The 18,610-nt window shown below is 46.0% G+C and overlaps 1 protein-coding gene and 1 long non-coding RNA gene across 3 annotated transcripts in view; one reads left to right on the top strand and one right to left on the bottom strand.

Annotated features, from left to right (window-relative positions):
* The window catches only part of DPYSL5 (dihydropyrimidinase like 5), a 97,236-nt gene extending 85,568 nt beyond the window's left edge, over nt 1-11,668 (bottom strand). Inside the window, exon 1 of the mRNA XM_038561032.1 lies at nt 11,519-11,668. The gene's annotated coding sequence lies outside the window, so the exon portion shown is untranslated. The remainder of the gene's footprint in view (nt 1-11,518) is intronic.
* A 215-nt stretch (nt 11,669-11,883) lies between these two features.
* LOC119869731 overlaps nt 11,884-18,610 on the top strand; it is a 33,741-nt gene continuing 27,014 nt past the window's right edge. The window contains exons 1-2 of one of the 2 annotated variants that reach the window (XR_005372248.1): nt 11,884-12,241; nt 18,367-18,425. This is a non-coding gene — a long non-coding RNA (uncharacterized LOC119869731). The remainder of the gene's footprint in view (nt 12,242-18,366; nt 18,426-18,610) is intronic. The other variant, XR_005372249.1, reaches the window with a different exon arrangement.

The raw sequence follows: 18,610 nt of genomic DNA, 5'->3' as shown, positions 1-18,610 counted from the left end.
AAATCCACCTCTCTCCCATGAGCAAGCTCTCTAGGAAATTGCTCTGTGCCTTACAGGCACTCAGGAAATATGGGATGTTCAAGCTTATTTCTAATAACACCTCGGTGCAAGTCGAGTCCAGTTATTGCATGGTTATTAAACCTCTCACTTGCCAGGCTGCTCCAACATCCATCCTGGCGACTTGCATTCTATTCCCAAATATTTAGAACTTAACTAACTACTGAGTGTTCCTGATAACTTTGTGATCCCTCCACAATTTGGAGACCATTTCATGTCTTTTAAATGGCCAACTTTGGGTGCTACTTGCTATTAAGAAATAGTACAGTTTTACAGAATTGATAAAAATTGACTTTACTTGGGGTACTCTGCCTTCCAACTATTACTGCAGTCCTGTTTTTGATGACCAATCATCTCAGACCATTTTATACCTACATTTACACAAATTCTTTGATGACCACCTTGCAAGACTCATTAGAAAACCACAGGGAACTTTGTGAAGTTGGTCCGTAAGTCAAGGAATTAACATACATTTATGCATTTGTCTTTATGTGCAAACTATCAGCTATTATGATTAAAATTGTATTATGATAAAATTGTACACCAAAAACTCATTTTAAGGGAATCTCAATTCTCAAAAACATATTACCAGCTGGGTGGTAAAATCAAGTATGTGATTTCACAAAGATGTGAATAGTATTTAAAATAATTGAAAAGAGGGGCACCTGGGTAGCTCAGTTGGTTGGGTGTCTGCTTTCGGCTCAGGTCATGATCCCAGGTCCTGGGATGGAGCCTCGTGTAGGACTCCTGGCTCAGTGGGGAGCTTAGTTCTCTCTCTCCCCAACCCTCTACTTGTGCTCTCTCTTGCTATCTCTCTCAAATAAATACAATCTTAAAAAAAAAAAAAAAAGAATTGGATGCATTCTAAGTATTCATCTATAAGTAAATGTTTAAATATAACAGTGTAGGGCAACCCTGGTGGCGCAGTGGTTTAGCGCCGCCTGCAGCCCGGGGTGTGATCCTGGAGACCCGGGATCGAGTCCCACATCTGGCTTCCTGCCTGGAGCCTGGTTCTGTCTCTGCCTCTCTCTCTCTCTCTCTGAATAAATAAATCTTTAAAATAAATAAATAAATAAATAAACAGTGTACCTTCTAATGGAATGGTAGGTAGCCATTTAAAAGTTTACGTTTCTAAAATAAAATAAAATAAAAGTTTATGTTTCTAAATTAGGTAGGGACATAAAAATCTTTTTTTAATGTCAAATGAGAAAACAGAATATGAAATAATATGCATGTTGTAGTTACAGCTCTGTAAAAATTATGTGAGCATTATGGACAAAGGCTTGATGGAACAAGCAATCATTACATTAGCTGTATCAGTGAAACAGTCTATAGGTGCTTTGTAATTGATTAAATATTGGAATATTATACATTTTATTAAATATTTTACTTATTTATTTACTTGACACACAGAAAGAGAGAGCACAAGCAGAGGGAGTGGCAGGTAGAGGGAGAGGGAAAAGCAGGCTCCCCACTGGGCAGAAAGTCCAATGTGGGGACTCCATCCCAGGACCCTGGGATCATGACCTGAGCCAAAGACAGACACCTAACTGACTGAGCCACCCAGGCGCCCCGGAATATTATACATTTTAGTTGTACAAATTAAGTCCTACATTATATCTAAGTGCTTTAAGGGATACAGAGTCCAAGCAGTAAACCCAGGTTTTAAAGAAATGATAAATCTTATCTCGATCACTTGCTTGTATGAGGACTTTGACAAACATGGCAGGCCACGTGACAGAAAGAAGTCTTTCTTAGGAAGAACTGGGGCTCTGAATGAGTCCCCTCTATGGAAAAACCTGCAGAGTTAGGAATTCATGTTCTGTGGGTGGCCCAGGTTTCATTGCCATCGTCCTGTCATCATCACATCTACACTGCTGCCCTTGATCTACAAGGGCCATGTTTTCTGCTGCCATCTCTCTGCCAACAATGAAGACCAGCAGTGAGATGGGTTTGCCTTATATCCACAATCTGAAGGCTACCGCTCTATCTTTGTGCCTCGTCTATCCTGGTTTTCAGTAGTTGCAGAGGCTTTTTTCCATTATAATCCAGTTGTAAAAATCATGTCCATTTTAAATCTTTTTAGAAACCTGCAAAAAAAAAAAAAAAAAAAGGATCTATGCTATAATTCTAATTCCCAAATAACAAGTCTGAACTCTGTGATTCCAAGCCGCCACATTTTAAGGGATTTCTTAAACCACCGAAATTACACAATTTAAAATTGCTATTTGACTTGATATAAGAAATGCAAAATAGTTATCAGAAGAAAAAATACTTGTTAATCTTGTTCAAGGCTGATAAGACATCTCCGGAATGATCTTTGGACCCATTTTGCAATTATAATCTGATTCTCATCTTTTCCTTAAGGAACAGGAGTAAGGAAATTGCTGTGGCAAGACTAAGGCTGAACCACAACCATTAGCTTAAAAAGGTGCACTTGAGCTACTGTGGAATGAGACACAGCTTCAAGTTCTATTTTTTGCTGAAGAATAAGAATTGGAAACCAAACTCTGATCAAGCCACGACATTATGCCAGCCTCTCGGGTTTCTAAAAATAGTTTAATCACAGCAGTGCATCCCTCAAAGTGTTTTTAAAAAAAATCTTTAAAAAAATGTTTTAAAATCACCATTAATCTTGCTATTTGGCACAGTCTCCTAAAAAATAACATATGCAAACCCTTGACCCAGCAATTCTACTCCTAAGGATATACCCAACAGAAACACACATGTTTACGAACAAAATATGTACTAGAATATTCACAATAGCACTATTCATGATAACCCCAAACTGGAAACCACCCAAATACCCATTAACAATATAATGGGAAGGGGTGCCTGGGTGGCTTAGCCAGTTAAGCGGCTGCCTTTGGCTCAGGTAATTTTCTCGGGGTCCTGGGATTAAGACCCACATTGGGCTTCCTGCTCAGGGGGGAGCCGGCTTCTCCCTCTCCCTTCATCCTTCCCCACTGCTTGTTCTCTCTTTCTGTCTCTAATAAATAAACAAAATCTTCAAAAAAAAAAAAAAGCAACATAATGGATAAATAAACATGGTACATTTATAGGATAGACTGATACATAGCAATGAAAATTAGCAAATGAAATCCAAGAGCAAGCAATGAAAATTAGCAAATGAAATCCAAGAGCAAGCAATGAAAATTAGCAAATGAAATCCAAGAGTAATGAGCAAAAGAAGCCACTTATTAAAGAGTATCCACCATAATGATTCCACTTGTGAAAAGCTGAAAAACAGGCATGGCTTATCTATACTCTTAAGAAGTCATGATGGTGGTTAGTGACGCAGGAGGAAGAGTGACTAGAAGGGGACTTATGGGGGGTGGGGGGCTGTGAGGGGGCACCTGGGTGGGTGGTGTGTGCGACTCTTGATCTCAGGGTTGTAAATTCGAGGTTCATGGTGAGTGTAGAGATTATTTTAAAAAGTGTGTGTGTGTGGGAGGTGCCTGGGTGGCTCATTTGGCAAAGCATCTGCCTTTGGCTCAGGTCATGATCTCAGGATCCTGGGATCGAGCCCCACGTCAGGCTCGCTGCTCAATAGTGAGCCTGCTTCTCCCTCTCCTCCCCACTCATGCTCTCCTATCTCTGTCTCTCTCTCTCTTAAATAAATAAAATCTGAAACAAAAAACAAAAAAACTCTTTAAAAAAAGGGGGTAAGGGGAAGACTTGGGGGTACTGCTAATATATTTCTTCATCTGGTGTTGATTACATGGACATGTTTAGTTTGCAAAAATTCATTAAACCATACACGTATAATTTGTATATTTTCTGTATTTCTGTTATATTTCACTGAAGAATTTAAAAATAAAAAAATTTTAAAAATACACTCTCACCTACCCCACCCTCCAAAAATCACCATCTTACGCATATGTATTGCCCACACACTTGGCAATAGGGCAAGCTTAGAACAATCCAAGTAACTTCAATAAAGTCGAGCTTCACATGCATTGGAAACAGACCTTAAAAAACATTTAATGAAAAAATTGGGAGGCTGTGTTTGAATTTTATAACAGAATGAACCTATCAATCCACAAAGACAGAAATCTGAATGAAACCATAAAAATGAGAAAGGAGAGAGCTTCTCTGTCAATAGTGGGTCATGCATGCTCTGCAGAGAGACAAAGGCAAGAACAGGACCAGACAAAAGCTGGAAGAATAAAGACCCAAAGCCTGAGAAACTAGAGTGAGCCCATGGTGGATTTGAAATCAACAAAGGGGCTGCCTGTCAATGGACACGGAAATGACACGAAGATGGTGTGGCCGAGTACTGGGCACTGCTGATGTGTGGGAGACACAAGGAGCTGCGGCAGTAACAGACCCAAAAATTTTTGCTGAGCCAATGAAAATGGATAGGTGTTGGGGTTGGGGAGTGACAGCACTCAATGCAGAACGCAGATACTCTTCTTTTTCCCAGAGAATCTAGTCATTCATAAAACCTCAACTGCACTTGAGCCAAATGATTTTAAAATTTAAATGGGGAGCCAGAGGTCTCAATGGTTGGAAGATCCTGAAAAATATCATCGAAATCATTCAGTCATTCTTTCAATATTATTTTTTTAAGATTTTTTAATTATTCATTTGAGAGAGAGGAAGAACAGCAGAGGGAGAGGAAGAAGCAGACTCCCCACAGAGCGGGAGCCCCATGCGGGGCTTGATCCCAGAACTCGGAAATCATGACCTGAGCTGAAGACAGATGCTTGCTTAACCAACTGAGCCACCCAGTCTGTATTCTTTCAATATTATTGACTGCTTACTTACTCTGAGCAGTATTTCATCCTGGAAGTTACATGGATGAAAAAAGAGGTCTAAAATTTGAAACAAGGTGAGGAGAACCATTTTGTAATGGACTAGCCCATTGATAAATTCTTTAGTTTACTGTCAACTTTACATCCACCAGGGAAGGTTCTTACTTTGGTGTAGTGTTCCAAAGCATGGACTCTGTGATAGTACCTTTTTTTATGTCAACTTGGCTAGGCTATCATACCTAGTTATTCAAACACTCACCTATAGATGTTGCTGAGAAGGTATTTTGTAGATGAGGTTAACATCTACAATCAGTTGGCTTTAATTAAAGGAGCTTTTCCTTACTAATATGTGTGGGCCTCATACAATCAGTTGAAAGGCCTTAAGAGAAAAACTGAGGTTTCCCCAAGGAAGAAAAAATTCTGCTTTAAGACCTCAACAATCAGGAGTGCCTGGGTGGCCCAGTTGGTTAACTGTCTGACTCTTGATTTCAGCTCAGGTCATGATCTCAGGGTCAGGAGATCAAGCCCCATGGTGGGCTTTGTACTGACCATGGAGCACACTTAAGATTCTCTTTTTCCATCTGACCCACCCCCCTTCTCTCTCTCTTTAAAAAAAAAAAAAAAAAAAAAAGACACCTCAACATCAGCTCCTGGCTGAGAGTTCCAGCCTGTTGGCTTACCCTATACATATTAGATTTGCTAGACTCCACAATCACATAAGCCAATCCTAATCGGTTGTTTCCCTGGAGAATCCCAACTTATACAGACTACACAGACTCCTTGGGTTTGAAACTTGGCTCTGCCATGTATCTAACTGGGTCATTTCTATACCTCTGTTATTTCAACTGTAAACTTGGGATAATAACAGTACTTAACTCATAGGAACTAGAACAACCCCTAGCACCGAGTAAATGCTTTGAAAGTGTTTGTTAAATACATAATTCTGTGGTGCCAAGTTCATTTCTTAGCTGAAAAACCTGAGATATTTTTATTTCCAACAAGCTGCCATCAACCAAACATGATCGCTCTTCCTCATACCAAGATCAGAACAACCTCGGAGCAGCAGCACCTCACCAGTTACAGGTGTTTAGTTGTTCTTTTAGATGGTATAGGAGCAGGTGAGATGCCAGGCCAGTTCCACACATGGTGATGATTTGGCAAAGCTGGTATCAGAGCACTTCTGGAACATTCTTAACTACAAGTTCTCAGCTGCTGACAACAGCTGTGCTTCAAGAGACTCAGACTCAGCACAGAGCTATTCCTACTATTTGCAAGGGTGGGAGTTCATAAAGGGGGTCCTAATCGTTTTTTCTGTTCCCACGGTTGATACTGCACAGCAGCCTGCCCTGGCCCCTGGCAATTAAATATTAAATGAAGAAAAGAAATTCACAAAAAAAGGGGGCACCTGGCTGGCTCAGTCAGTAGAGCATGCAACTCTTGATCTCAGGGTTGTGAGCTAAGCCTGACATTGGGCACAGAGATGACTTAAAAAAGAAAATCAGAAAAAAAGAGAAAGATTAAATGGGGAATCAAAATGTTTTTGTGGGCCTATTCTGGGGGAGATTGTGACAACAGTGATAACCAACATTTGTTGAGCACTTACTAGGTGCCAGGCACTACTCTCAATACTATTTAAACATTGTATAGATGAAAAAACTGAGTCCTCAAGAGAAAAGTAATTCAACTAAGGATAGGCAGAGTAGCAGAGTGGGGATCTGACACCTGGCTTTCTGGCTTAGGTGCAGGCTCTCCCTCCTGGGAACACTGCCTTTGAGTCTGGATTGGGAAGACGGGGGTCCAGGCAGGCGCACGAGAACAAGCATCAAACTAGGCTATGACTGATAGGAGGGCACAAGGGGAGCGCCTGGGTGGCTCAGGCCCTTAACTGCCTGACTTCAGGTCAGGCCATGATCTCAGGGTCCTGGGGTCAAGCCCTGCTTAGGGGCTCTGCACTCAGTAGGAAGTCTGCTCCTCCCTCTCCCTTTGCCCTTCCCCTCGCCCACTCTGGCTCACACTTTCTCTCTCTCAAATAAATAAATAAAATATTTTTTTAAAAAATGGAGGGTCCGAGGGCTCAGAGGATTCTACAGTGAAGTGTATTTAAGTTAAACAAGTTTCAAAGGCTGAAATAGAAGCCATCATAAACAATATTCCTTTTTTTATAAACAATATTCCTTCATGAATTTCTTTTGTTAGAGTATATAATGTGTCCACTTTATACAATAATACCAAATTTCATTGAAGATTTCTACCTTAGTGTTTGAACCTTTCTTTCATCTTCATATAAAAAATTTAAGGCAAGGGCACCTGGGTGGCTCAGTCAGTTGAGTGTCTGACTCTTGGTTTCTGCTCAGGTCATGACCTCAGGGTCCTGAGAGTCAGCCACTTACTGGGACTCCACTCTCAGTGGGGAGCTGACTTGAAGATTCCTTCCCTCTGCCCCTCCCCCCACTCATGCTCAAGCTCGCTCTCCTCTCTCTCCCTGAAATAAATCAATCCTTAAAAAAAAATTTTAAGGCAAAGTGATCCTGAAATTATTTCTCATTTATTCACTAGCAGTGCAATGAAATCAAATATGTTACTTATTATTCTCATTTGATTTCATATTACATCAACTTCTTCCTACAGGTTTTCACAAGGACAAAGATTTTCTGTATTGTTCTCCTACAGGATCCAGTGAACTTAAGTCTTAGAGGACTTTTCTGAAATTATTTTCTTATAGCTCAGGAAATAAGAAAGGACAGGATCAGATTCTATCAGAATTTGGTTAATTTTTATACCAGCAAGATAGAGAGGATCTTAGATTTTTTAAGTAATCTCTATACCCCAAGCAGGGCTTGAATTTACCACCCTGAGATCAAGAGTCACATGTGCTACTGACTGAGCCAGCCAGACACCCTGGGGTCTTAGATATTGTTTTCTAGTAATACCAACTTCTCTGGCTCTGTGTAATTATCTAAATCCTAATTGACCTCAGTGATGTGTTCAGTTATGATGGCCACTGGCCTACAATTCCCTAGAGCTAATGCAGGATCATGCTGAATCCTGGATGAGAGGAGCTGTTACCAAAGAGGGAAATTTTCCAGAGAGGCATGGCTGGAGGACAGAGGTGTGTACACTAAGTCTCCAAACTTAACTTTGACCAATTGTGTACTCTTGCCTTGCTGTGTAACTGTTCCCACAGGTGGAAATACACAGTGCATTGAGCATATTGAAACTATGGTGGCTTACATCTCCATCTGGGAGAGGCTATGCCGAAAATAGCTAGGTCTTCATGGCCTATGAGCACCTTGTATATACCTAGCTGAGGTCCTCAAGGTCAAGGAGACGAGAATTAAGAATGGCACCCCAGAATTCTGGGACTCAGCTGCCTCTCCCTTCTGGGCTCCGTCTCTCAGACATTTTCTTTTCTTTTCTTTTTTTAAAAAACATTTATTTATTCATGAGAAACACAGGAAGAGAGAGAGAGAGGCAGAGACACAGGCAGAGGGAGAAGCAGGTTCCATGCAGGGAGCTTGATGTGGGACTTGATCCCAGGACTCCAGGATCATACCTTGGGCGGAAGGCAGGTGCTAAACCGCTGAGCTACCCAGGGATCCCCCTCTCAGACATTTTCATAGGAGATAGGAGGGGGATGCTGCTTTCTCTCCATCTTCCCTTTAGAAATGGGCTGATCATACTGGTATTCCTCATCTCTGGACTCCCCAGGAGGAAAATACTAGTATGGATGTTCACACAGCGCTTGGTAGCATTATACCCTTAAACAAATCCATAAAATTCTTTCAAAAAGAATAAACCAATAAAACATTCCCTCCTGAAACTTTTCCCTTGGGATAATGATGTGAAAACACATTTCCTACTGAAGCTTTTTCATAAGAAAAAAACCTTCATGTCAGATTTTAGGTTTTCTAATATTGAGATTCCTGGTTTTCATCTACTCCAGAGATAGATAGGTCTATTCGCTTAGCTTAAAACATCCAGTGAACAACATTCCAGCTAATCCTTTCAGACCAGTTTTGTAAATTCTGAGAGGCACCACCTCAAAACACCATCCTTGAAAAGCAGTAAGATACAGTCTACTGCTGTTTTCCTGTGGCCGCTCAGTATACTCCAGATAGGAGGCCTTCAGGTTGGCAACTATCAAATGTTCTGGACAAGAGCCAACAGTGACATCACAGCCTTATGCATCAACCTGGTTAAGAAAGAAAATCCTGGGGTTTCACGACAGAGCCAAAGGCTCGTCAGTTAACTTAATGGCAAATATAAGTCTCAATGATTAGTCCCTATGATGCTCTCTTTTATCCTTGCTTCCTTCACTCTTGGAATAAAAATGCTTCTGCCTTGCCCTCCCTTCCCACCTTTTTATTAAATGAATGACAATTTAAAAGTATAAACCCTATGCTTAAGAGTCACCTTTAATATAAGCTAAACAATGATCAAGGGAAATCTCTAAAACAGAATTTTAGGATTGGGCAGTCCTTTCACATGTCAAGATGCTGCAGCCTGACATGAAAGATGCTTACACCGCCAGCAAGACTATGAGTGCATGGAAAGCTGTGTTGAATCCTTGTTTTGTGTTTCCATTTCTGTTCATCTGCTTTCCCATGGGCAAGCAGCCACCTCCTATCACAGAGCCATCCCCATCTTAGGTCAGCAGGCAATATGGGCAAAATATGCAAAAGGATGGACACACTGGTTTGGGTGTGGTCACTGGCAATGGGAAGCTTTGGTCCCCTGGCTGCAGGCTCTAAAAGCCAGGAGCCGCACCCTTGGCGGGTAATCAATCTCCAAAACCACTTCTCCCGATTTCACCGCAATCCCCACCAACCCTGACTGCTCCCTCTGTGAATAACAGCAGACCTTAGACGTGGCCGGCCTCAGCAGACAAAGCCAACCGCCCGAGGGAACTCGCCCTGCACGGAGGCAATCACCAGGTCGCCGCGGGGCCACCACGCCGTCTGGGCTGCTGGTCAACAGCAGGAGGCAGGAGGCGACGCGGAGGCCAGCAGGCATCAAAGCCGGTGGCGGCGGCTTCCTGCCCGACCCACAGTCTGGGGGGACGCGCGACTCACACCAGGGAATTAATGCAGGGGTTGGTGCTCCAAGATAAACCCCCAAAGACGAGGGCTTGCCCAGAGATTTCTACGGGAGCATTTTCTGCACCAGAAAACTGCACACTTGAGTTCGGGGGAGGGGGGGCCTAGTGCGGGATCCGGAGGATACCAGGGGCGGCTATTGTTCTCCAGGTCTCTCGGGCGGGAGACGTCCCCCATCCCGCCTCCCAGCCAGCATCTGCCACTGGACCAAGCCTTTCAGCCCCGAGAAGAAAAGGGTGTGCCTGCGGCGCTGCGGATTATCGCAAAACCTGAAGCGAGTCCCCACGGGCTGTGTCAGGCCGGGAGACAAAGCTCCTGGTGGGGACAGCTCAGCCCCGTCTCGGATCCGCCATCCTGGGTCTGTCGCCTGTCCAAGGGCCACGCCCAGCTGGCCACCTGGACCGCCAGGCTGCACGCCTGGAGCTTAGGGTCTTCAGGCCCGGGACTCGCCTCCCAGCCGCCCGCGCCTCCTCCCTCCCCCGGGAGACCTCCCTCCCCAGAGGGACCCTCCCCCTGCCCGCGCGGATCTCCTCCCCCCAGGCGTCTACCCTCCGCAAACCCCGGCGGTCTCCACCCTCCAGCATCTCTCCTCCCATCCCATCCTCATTCTTCATCAGCCCCAGACTCGCCCCGCCTCGCGCCACCTGCACCGCACTCCTTCCCTCCCTCTTCAGGCCCGCCCCCCGCCCCCTCTCTTTGCTCCTCAAACCCTGGTCTCCACTTGCCTCTCTCCCCGGACTCGGTCCACCTGTCCCCACCCAGCTTTCCCATCTCCCCATCTTTGCTCAGACTGAGGCCTGGCGTCCGCCTCTCTCCGTCCCAGCTTCTGTCTGGCTCCGGCTCTTGCCCCTCCCCGGCCTGGGGCGTCGATGTCGGTCGCCCGCCAAGACCGCTGCTGCGGGGAGAGCTCCCGCACTGGGCTCCAGCGAAGGCACCCGGCGAAGGCACCCGGCGAAGGCACCCAGCTCGGCGCTCGCTCTGGGCCGGGCAGCCACAGGCGGCCTTTGTGGTTCGGGCAGGTGCCTCGGAGGCAGCAGGCGAATTGTCCTTAGGCACCGCCGCGTTGGCCAGACGGGTGGAACGGGCCGTCGGGTCCGGTCCAGGCTGGGCAAATCCCAACCCGGAGGCGAAATGGACGCAGGGTGTGTGCACCGGTGGTAGCGGGGGGCCACGGGCAGCGACCATCCAGGGATTCGGGCAGGACGGGCCCGTAGCCAGAGAAGCCCCCGCCCAGGCTTCCAGCCATTCAGTGCACCTCGACGAGCGAGGCTGGGCGCCTACTGTGTGCTAAGAGTGAAAGCCCTTCAACCAAGCCGTCTTCTCACCCCAGTTCTTTGCAATCCCACGAGCACGCTCGAAACGCCTACTATGAGCAAGGCACTGCACGGAGCTCTGTGGGCGTACAAAGAGGGCCCGATCTCGACCCCAGTTTAGCCCCGATGGCCGCCCCAATCCCAAACCACACCTCCCGCCGCGTCCCCTGAGGCCGGGTCCCTGGGTGCACCCCTATCCCTGCCCTTTTGTGCGCCTCCCAGAGAAACGGAGGCCGTGAGAAGGATGTCCCAGCCCGGGGAAAATGAGCCCACCGCCCGCCCCGCCATCACGCACTCCTCCGGGATGCTGCGGCTGCGAGGGTCCGTCGGTCGGTCCGTCTCTCCTCGGTCTCGCCGCGGCGCGGGAGCTGCGGGTGCTCAGGGCGGCGGCGGCTGCACGCGCGCTCGCTCGATCGCCGCCTTGGAGCGCGCGGCGCTGGAGTCGGAAGCCGGGAGCTGGGGAGGGGACGTGGGTGGGGGCTGGAGGCGGCCTCGGCCAATCACCGACCCGACGCCTCCTCTCCAGCGCTCCCCACCTCGCGCTAGCAGGTTAGGGGGAGGCGGGCACAGGCGGCGCCCCGCATCTTCGCCGCCGCGCGCGGCCGCCGCCTTGGGACTACAACTCCCGACAGGCCCTGCTGCAGGGCCGGGGTCCGAGAGGGGAAGGAGAGTGAGGCCCGAGAACCCGCCGACCCCCCTCGCGCCCTCCTCCGCGTGCCTTTGGGTTTCCATGGTGACCCACGGCCCTTCACAAAGCCCCGGCGCTGAGACGCGCTGATGCACGAGTCCCCTGGGAGGGCTCTGGGGCGGGTCCCGAAGACACAGCACCTCCCCTCCCCCTGCACGACCCCACCCGAGGGGCTGAAACAATGCCCCGGCCGCCTCACCCGGTGGCTGCCGGGCCTGCCCTTTGCCGCCGGCTTCCCTCCCGGACCCAGTACGACGCCTTCGAAGCGGGCGCTCGGCGAGGTCGCACGCTGGAGCGGGCGGGGTGGACGTTAGAGAAAAATATCCTCACGTAGGTACAGTACACAGTGGACGGCCACTCAGGGCCAACCAAGTTCGCATCTGCCCCCGCCGGGGACTCGAACCCCGGGTTCATTCTCTGGGCTGCTCTGAGCTAGAGCTGCTCCATCCAGAGCTCTCAGGTCCAGCCACCTGTCCTGTTTCTGACACCTTCTTTCAGGACATAGTGAAGTGTTTGGAAATGTTTTATGACTCAATTTACACTCACCTTTTTTTCTTCACGTTTTAAACATAAATTAACTAAATCAACAAATCTAGAAAAGGAGAGGGAGGATTATCAGGCCTTAGTACCACCTCCCTAAACCCCTCTTAAGCCTTTACTGTAATCTTTTATGTAGTTGTAATAATAGCTTAGCTGTGATTTAGTAATTTGCTTCTTTTCACTTAATGTCACTTCAAAGCCGTTTCTATTGATTAAAATGCACCAATGAGTTCTCACCTCCAACCCCATCCAGAGTCCCTCCCGGGAACCCCAATGGGTTACTGCAGAAACCGTCTCCTCCCAGCTTGAGAGACGAGGTGAAGTTGAGGGAGTTCCCAGCCACCTTGCCTGCGCAGCCACAGCCAGAGAGGTAGTTCACACCTCTCTACAAGTTATTTTCAACCAAAATGGTGCTTTACTTCTCCGGAGGATGCCCCACTCCTCTTCTCAACAAAACCCACAGGGGCGGCATGGTGGCAGAGCCTGCAAAGTGAGGTGTCTACGGACCACTTTCACTGCCATCCTTTGCCAAGGGCTCAGGGCCTGGAGCAGGCCAGGCTGGCATTTGGGGAGTGCCCTGCTGGATTATTCACACTGAGTCTGCTTCTCCAAGGAGGAAGGTTTACTATTCAGCCCCCTGCCCCACACATCCTGAGTTTATGAAAGGAGCCCCCAGATGAACCTAGGGCCTACACCAAAGCATCCCTAATCCAGGGAGCCCAGGATGTGGCTGTGAAAACTTGGAGAGAGGGGCTTGTCCTCCCACTGCTTCAGTTTAGGGCACTGCCCTAGGGATTCACAGGCTGGCCAGGCTCTGCAGGGACCTAGGGATTTAGGCAAAATGGATTGAGCCTCAGGGAGGTGGAGTGAAGCCGCCCTCCTTACAGGCTGTCAATAGCTGGATCCCTTGGAAGCTGCACTTTTTGCCTCGGGGGAGGGAGTCCTCTAGTGGAGGAAACGTTTTTTGCAACATTTAATGGACCTCAAATTTGGACTCCCTCCTTTGCTCTTCCTGGACCTAACTTCCCTTGTAAGAGAAAGAGCAGCCTTGAGGTCATCTGTCTGCTAGGAACATTGTTGAACGTCTCATCTAAACCTGAGGCGGTAAATGTCCCCAGTATTTGATTTTAGCTTTATTTGCTTACTTTCAATCTAGGTTATCTCTCCTGGAAAATAGAAAGGGCATAGGTCTTGGAGTCATACATCCCTAGGTTGAAATTGTTGCTATACTTTATGGAAAATTGACCTTGGGAAAGTTACTTATGTCATCTGAACTTTAGCTCCCTACATAACTAGAGGATCATAGCACGTTTTTTATTTTTTTATTTCTATTTTTTTTAAAGATTTTATTTATTTATTCATGAGAGACACACACACATAGAGAGAGAGAGACAGGCAGAGACATAGGCAGAGGGAGAAGCAGGCCCCATTCAGGGAGCCTGACGTGGGACTCGATCCCAGGTCTCCAGGATCACGTCCTGGGCTGAAGGCGGTGCTAAACCGCTGAGCCACCCGGGCTGCCCCATAGCACATTTTTTTAAAACTGCCATGATGATTGCATAAGGAAATACATATAAAGGGCATAGCACACACACACACACACACACACACACACACACACAAAGGGCATAGCACACTGCCTGGCATATAGCACACACTCAACAAATGTAGCTATAATCATTCATTTATTCAATAACAAATGGTTATGGAATAGTGTGAGGAATATAAAAATATGACATTGCTGGGACACCTGGGTGGCTCAGTCAGTTAAGCATCCAACTCTTGATTTTGGCTCAGGTCATGATCTCAGGGTCATGAGATCGAGCTCAACCTCTTACTCTGCACTAGGCACCAAGCCTGCTTAAGATTTTTCCTCTCCCTCTTCCTGCCCCCACCACCCCCACACTCCTGTACATGCTCTCTCTCTTTAAAAAAAATGATAATCCCATTATAACAGCTACAAAAAGCAGTATGTTGTGACTTTTACTATGAGGCTCATATGACCAGCTTGGATGAAGTAAAATAGGAATTCAGATGAGAGATAAATCAGTTCTGAACAAATCATCAGGAAATGGAGGAGCTTGATTTGGATTTCACCTGGATATTGATGTGCTGGATGATTCTAAGCAGAGGTCTGAGATTCCAGGATGAAGAAGTAAAAATTTGTGGTTGGGGGAGCTGGGAAGTGTTTGGAAGACAGCAGAGGAACCCATCATGACTTGAAAATCAAGTCTTTGAAGACAAAGAGGATAGTAGATAGACTGGTGTTGGGGCCAGACTTCTCAAAGCTGAGGGCTACTGGCTCTTACGAGTAAATGTGTTTAGGGTTCCAAATCACCTTAAAAACAAGCTTCTGAATAATGGGTAAATGAAGAGTTATCATAAGAGGGGAATGAGTGTAGGAATAGTGGGTGTTTTGGAAACACATTGGATCCTTACAACTTCACAGGGCAGATAGCACTGGTCATTTCTTACAGATGAGGAGGTCCAAACTTAATAGAAGTCAAGTGACTTGCCCCAAAAGTCACCCCAAATAAGCATTATCAGGGCTCCAAAACACATCTGCCTGATACAGAGCAGAGCCTTCTTGCCCCAGCAGAGAAAGCTGACTCTCCAGTGCAGAGACTATGGTGACCATGAATGACTCTCAAGGAGTCATGTTCCTTTCTCTGCAGTTCCAACCTGTTACTTCTCGAAGTGTCCTCTGAGAAAGGGTATTCTCCAACATTCCCAAGGAGGTTTGTATTAGATTTCTTCCTTGGCCTTCTCTTTTCACCTTTTCCCCCCTCATAGGTCAATGACAACCCTAGCATGGAGAACACATTGTGAAGTCTACTTAGCCACTAAAACAATTGTGAGCCAGCAGTCAAACTTCTATATTCCGGTCAGTGCCACGGGGCAGGAACCAAAAACGAGACGGGAGATGGATAAATGGACATTGAGAGAGAAAGACAAGAGAGGATGCTTGTAGAAGATCTAAAGGCATAGAGCTAGGGGGGCCAGGTTGGCTCAGTTGGTAGAGTGTACTACTCTTGATCTCAGGGTTTTGGGTTCAAGCCTCATGTTGGGTGTAGAGATCACTTAAAAATAAAAGCTTTAAAAAAACAAAAAAAAATTTTTAAAGAAATGCATAGGGCTAAACAGATACACAAACAAGAGCAGTGGGAAATGAGACTAAAAGACTTTCAGGTCCCAGAGCTCTGGCCACCCAGCACAACACTGAGACACAGGAGGGGACGGGGGGGGGGGGGGGGGGGGGTGGGGGGGGGGGGGTGGGGGGGGGGTGGGGGGGTGGACGGGGGTGGGGGTGGGGGTGGCTGTGCTTGAGCTGAAAACATCAAAGTAAATGCCAGTGGCTTATCATTGCTCTTGAAATGCTGATGAGGTCTCCAAAAATTTAAATCATTCCTTTTGGCCTAGGAAACTTGTCCCCCCACTTTTATTTTTAAGTTTCAAAGTTTAATTTTAAAATAAAGCGTGTCTTGTCTTGGAACTAGAATAGCCACAAGCCAACATAAAGCAAGAATCGCTGGATGACTCTAGCTATCCTAGCCCCATAGCGGAAATCTATAATTTGAAATTTGCATTTATTTCACACCCACATGGAACCTATGAACTGCATGGTCTCACAATGCCAACATTATTCAGATAAGGATAAAGAGGTTTTGTTTTAAGCTGTTTTCTCCCTTAACAAGTCAACTTCATCTGGGCATTAGCAAGAATAATAGTGACAACAAGGAACAACTTAAATATATACAACCACCTTCAGAGAACAAAACTGTTACTCTAAGAGTCAGATCTTTTTTTTTTTTTTTAAGATTTTATTTATTTATTCATAAGAGACACACACACAGAGAGAGGCAGAGACATAGGCAGAAGCAGGTTCCATGCAGGGAACCCGATGTGGGACTCAAGATCTTTTTTTTTTTTTTAAGATTTTTTATTTATTCAGAAGACACACACACTCAGAGAGAGAGAGAGAGAGAGACAATGAGAGAGGCAGAGACACAGGCAGTGAAAGAAGCAGGCTCCATGCAGGGAGCCTGACATGGGATTCGATCCTGGGTCTACAGGATCAGGCCCTGGGCTGAAAGCAGGCTCTAAACCACTGAGCCACCCAGGGATACCCAGAGCCAGATCTTTGATCATCTTTTTGTTCCCTACCAGTCACACTCCACAGCACAATGCTTTATTAAACCCCTGATGAGTGCTGATGAGCTGAAATTGGAAAGAATTCCCTCATCCTGCCACCAAGTTGGATTTTCATTTATAAGATGAGGCCAGGGGCACCTGGGTGGCTCAGTTGGTTAAGTGTCTGTCTTCAGCTGGGGTCATGATCCTGGGGTCCTGGGATGGAGCCCCCCGCATTGGGCTCCCTACTCAGAGGAAAGCCTGTTTTTTTTTTTTTTTTTTTTTTTTTGAGAGCCTGTTTTTCTCTCTTCCTCTCCATTTGTGCTATCTCGGTTTCTCTCTCTCAAATAAATAAATCATAATCATAAGTAAATAAATAAAATGGGTCCAAAGAAATACAACACTAAAAAATACCCATCACTGCCTCTACCTGATTTTTTCTGATATTATTTTATGAAGCCAACAGAAGAGTTGGCTATTTTTTTCTCTTTAGTTGCATTACTCAAAACTTAATAAGAATTAAAGTGAATCTTTATTGAACATTTCCTGTATGCTTTATGTACATGATTCATTTAATCCCTGCAGCAAACCAGTGAGAAAAGTATCACGATACTCACTTTATGAAAGAAGGAAACATGGGGTGCCGGGTGGCTCAGTTAGTTGAGTGTCTGACTTAAGCTCGGGTCATGATCCCAGGGTCCTGGGATCCAGCCCTACCTCAGGCTCCCTGCTCAGCGAGAAGCCTGCTTCTCCCTCTCCTCTCCTGCTTGTGCCCTCTCGCTATCTCTGTCTCTCAAATAAATAAAATATTTTTTAAAAAAAGAGGGAAACAGAATCTCAAAGGCAAGTGACTTGCCTAAGGTCCAACAGCTCAAAGGAGTAGAGCCCAGACCAAAACCTAGGTCTAACTCAGGGTCTGTATTTGTTCCATTAGACCACACTGCCTATTATCAAACATTTTATTTACATTTGCCCTTTTCTCAAATCTATAGTGGTTTTTGGGGATTCGTAGTGTAATTTTCAGAGTGGCACCATCCCGTCTAGCTTGGTGATTATGTTGACCTTGACTAGTTTGCCTCCTTACCTTCACAATGAAAAGCTCCCAGGTGGGTGTTCTGTGAGGTCCCCAGAGAGCCATGCGTCCTGCTCTTCAAAGTTACAGTGTCTCCAGTGTCTGGGCATGACTGGGTGGCTCAGCAGTTGAGCATTTGCCTCAGGGCATGATCCCCAAGTCCCTGGATTGAGTCCCACAGGGAGCCTGCTTCTCCCTCTGCCTCTCTCTCTGGGTCTCTCATGAATGGATAAATAAAAATATTAAAAAAAAAAAAGTTAGTGTCTCAGAGCACTTGGAATTGTCCCACATGCTTGCATATTCTCTGTTGTTTTTTCATTTTTTTCTCCCTGCATTTAGTTTGAGAAATTGCTATTGGCATCTTTTCAAGCACACTGATTTTTCCTCAGCTGTGTTAGTTAGGTCTACTGATGAGCCCATCAAAGATATTCTTCACTTCTGTTACGCTGTTTCTTCCTAGTACTTCTTTTTGATTCTTTCTTAGAGTTTCTATCTCTCTGCTTGCAGTCCCCATCTGTTCTTGTTTGTTGTCTATTTATCCATTAGAGCCTTAACATAACAATCATTATTATTTTAAATTCCCTATCTCATCATTCTATATCATAGCTGAGTGTGGTTCTGATGCTTCCTTTGTCTCTTCAGATGATATTCTTTCATGCTTTTTAAAAAGTTTTATTTATTTAAGTAATCTCTACACACCCACCCAACACAGGGCTTGAATTCACAACCCCGAGATCAAGAGTCACGTGCTCCACCCACTGAGCCAGCCAGGTATCCTTCTTTCATGCTTTTTAAAACATGGCTTGTAAATTTTTGTTGAAAGCCAGACATGATGAATCAGGTAAGAGAAACTGAGGTAAGTAGGTTTTTAGTCTAAGGCTTTGTGTTAATCTGGGCAGGAGATGGGCTATATTTAGTAATTGCTATGGCTGTGAGTGCCACAGGCTTGTTTCCTC

Source organism: Canis lupus, chromosome 17 (assembly GCF_011100685.1).
Source record: "Canis lupus familiaris isolate Mischka breed German Shepherd chromosome 17, alternate assembly UU_Cfam_GSD_1.0, whole genome shotgun sequence".
Taxonomy (NCBI): Eukaryota; Metazoa; Chordata; class Mammalia; order Carnivora; family Canidae; genus Canis; species Canis lupus.
The sequence above is the reverse complement of the archived record's forward strand: the minus strand, read 5'-3'. Positions and strand labels throughout refer to the sequence as shown.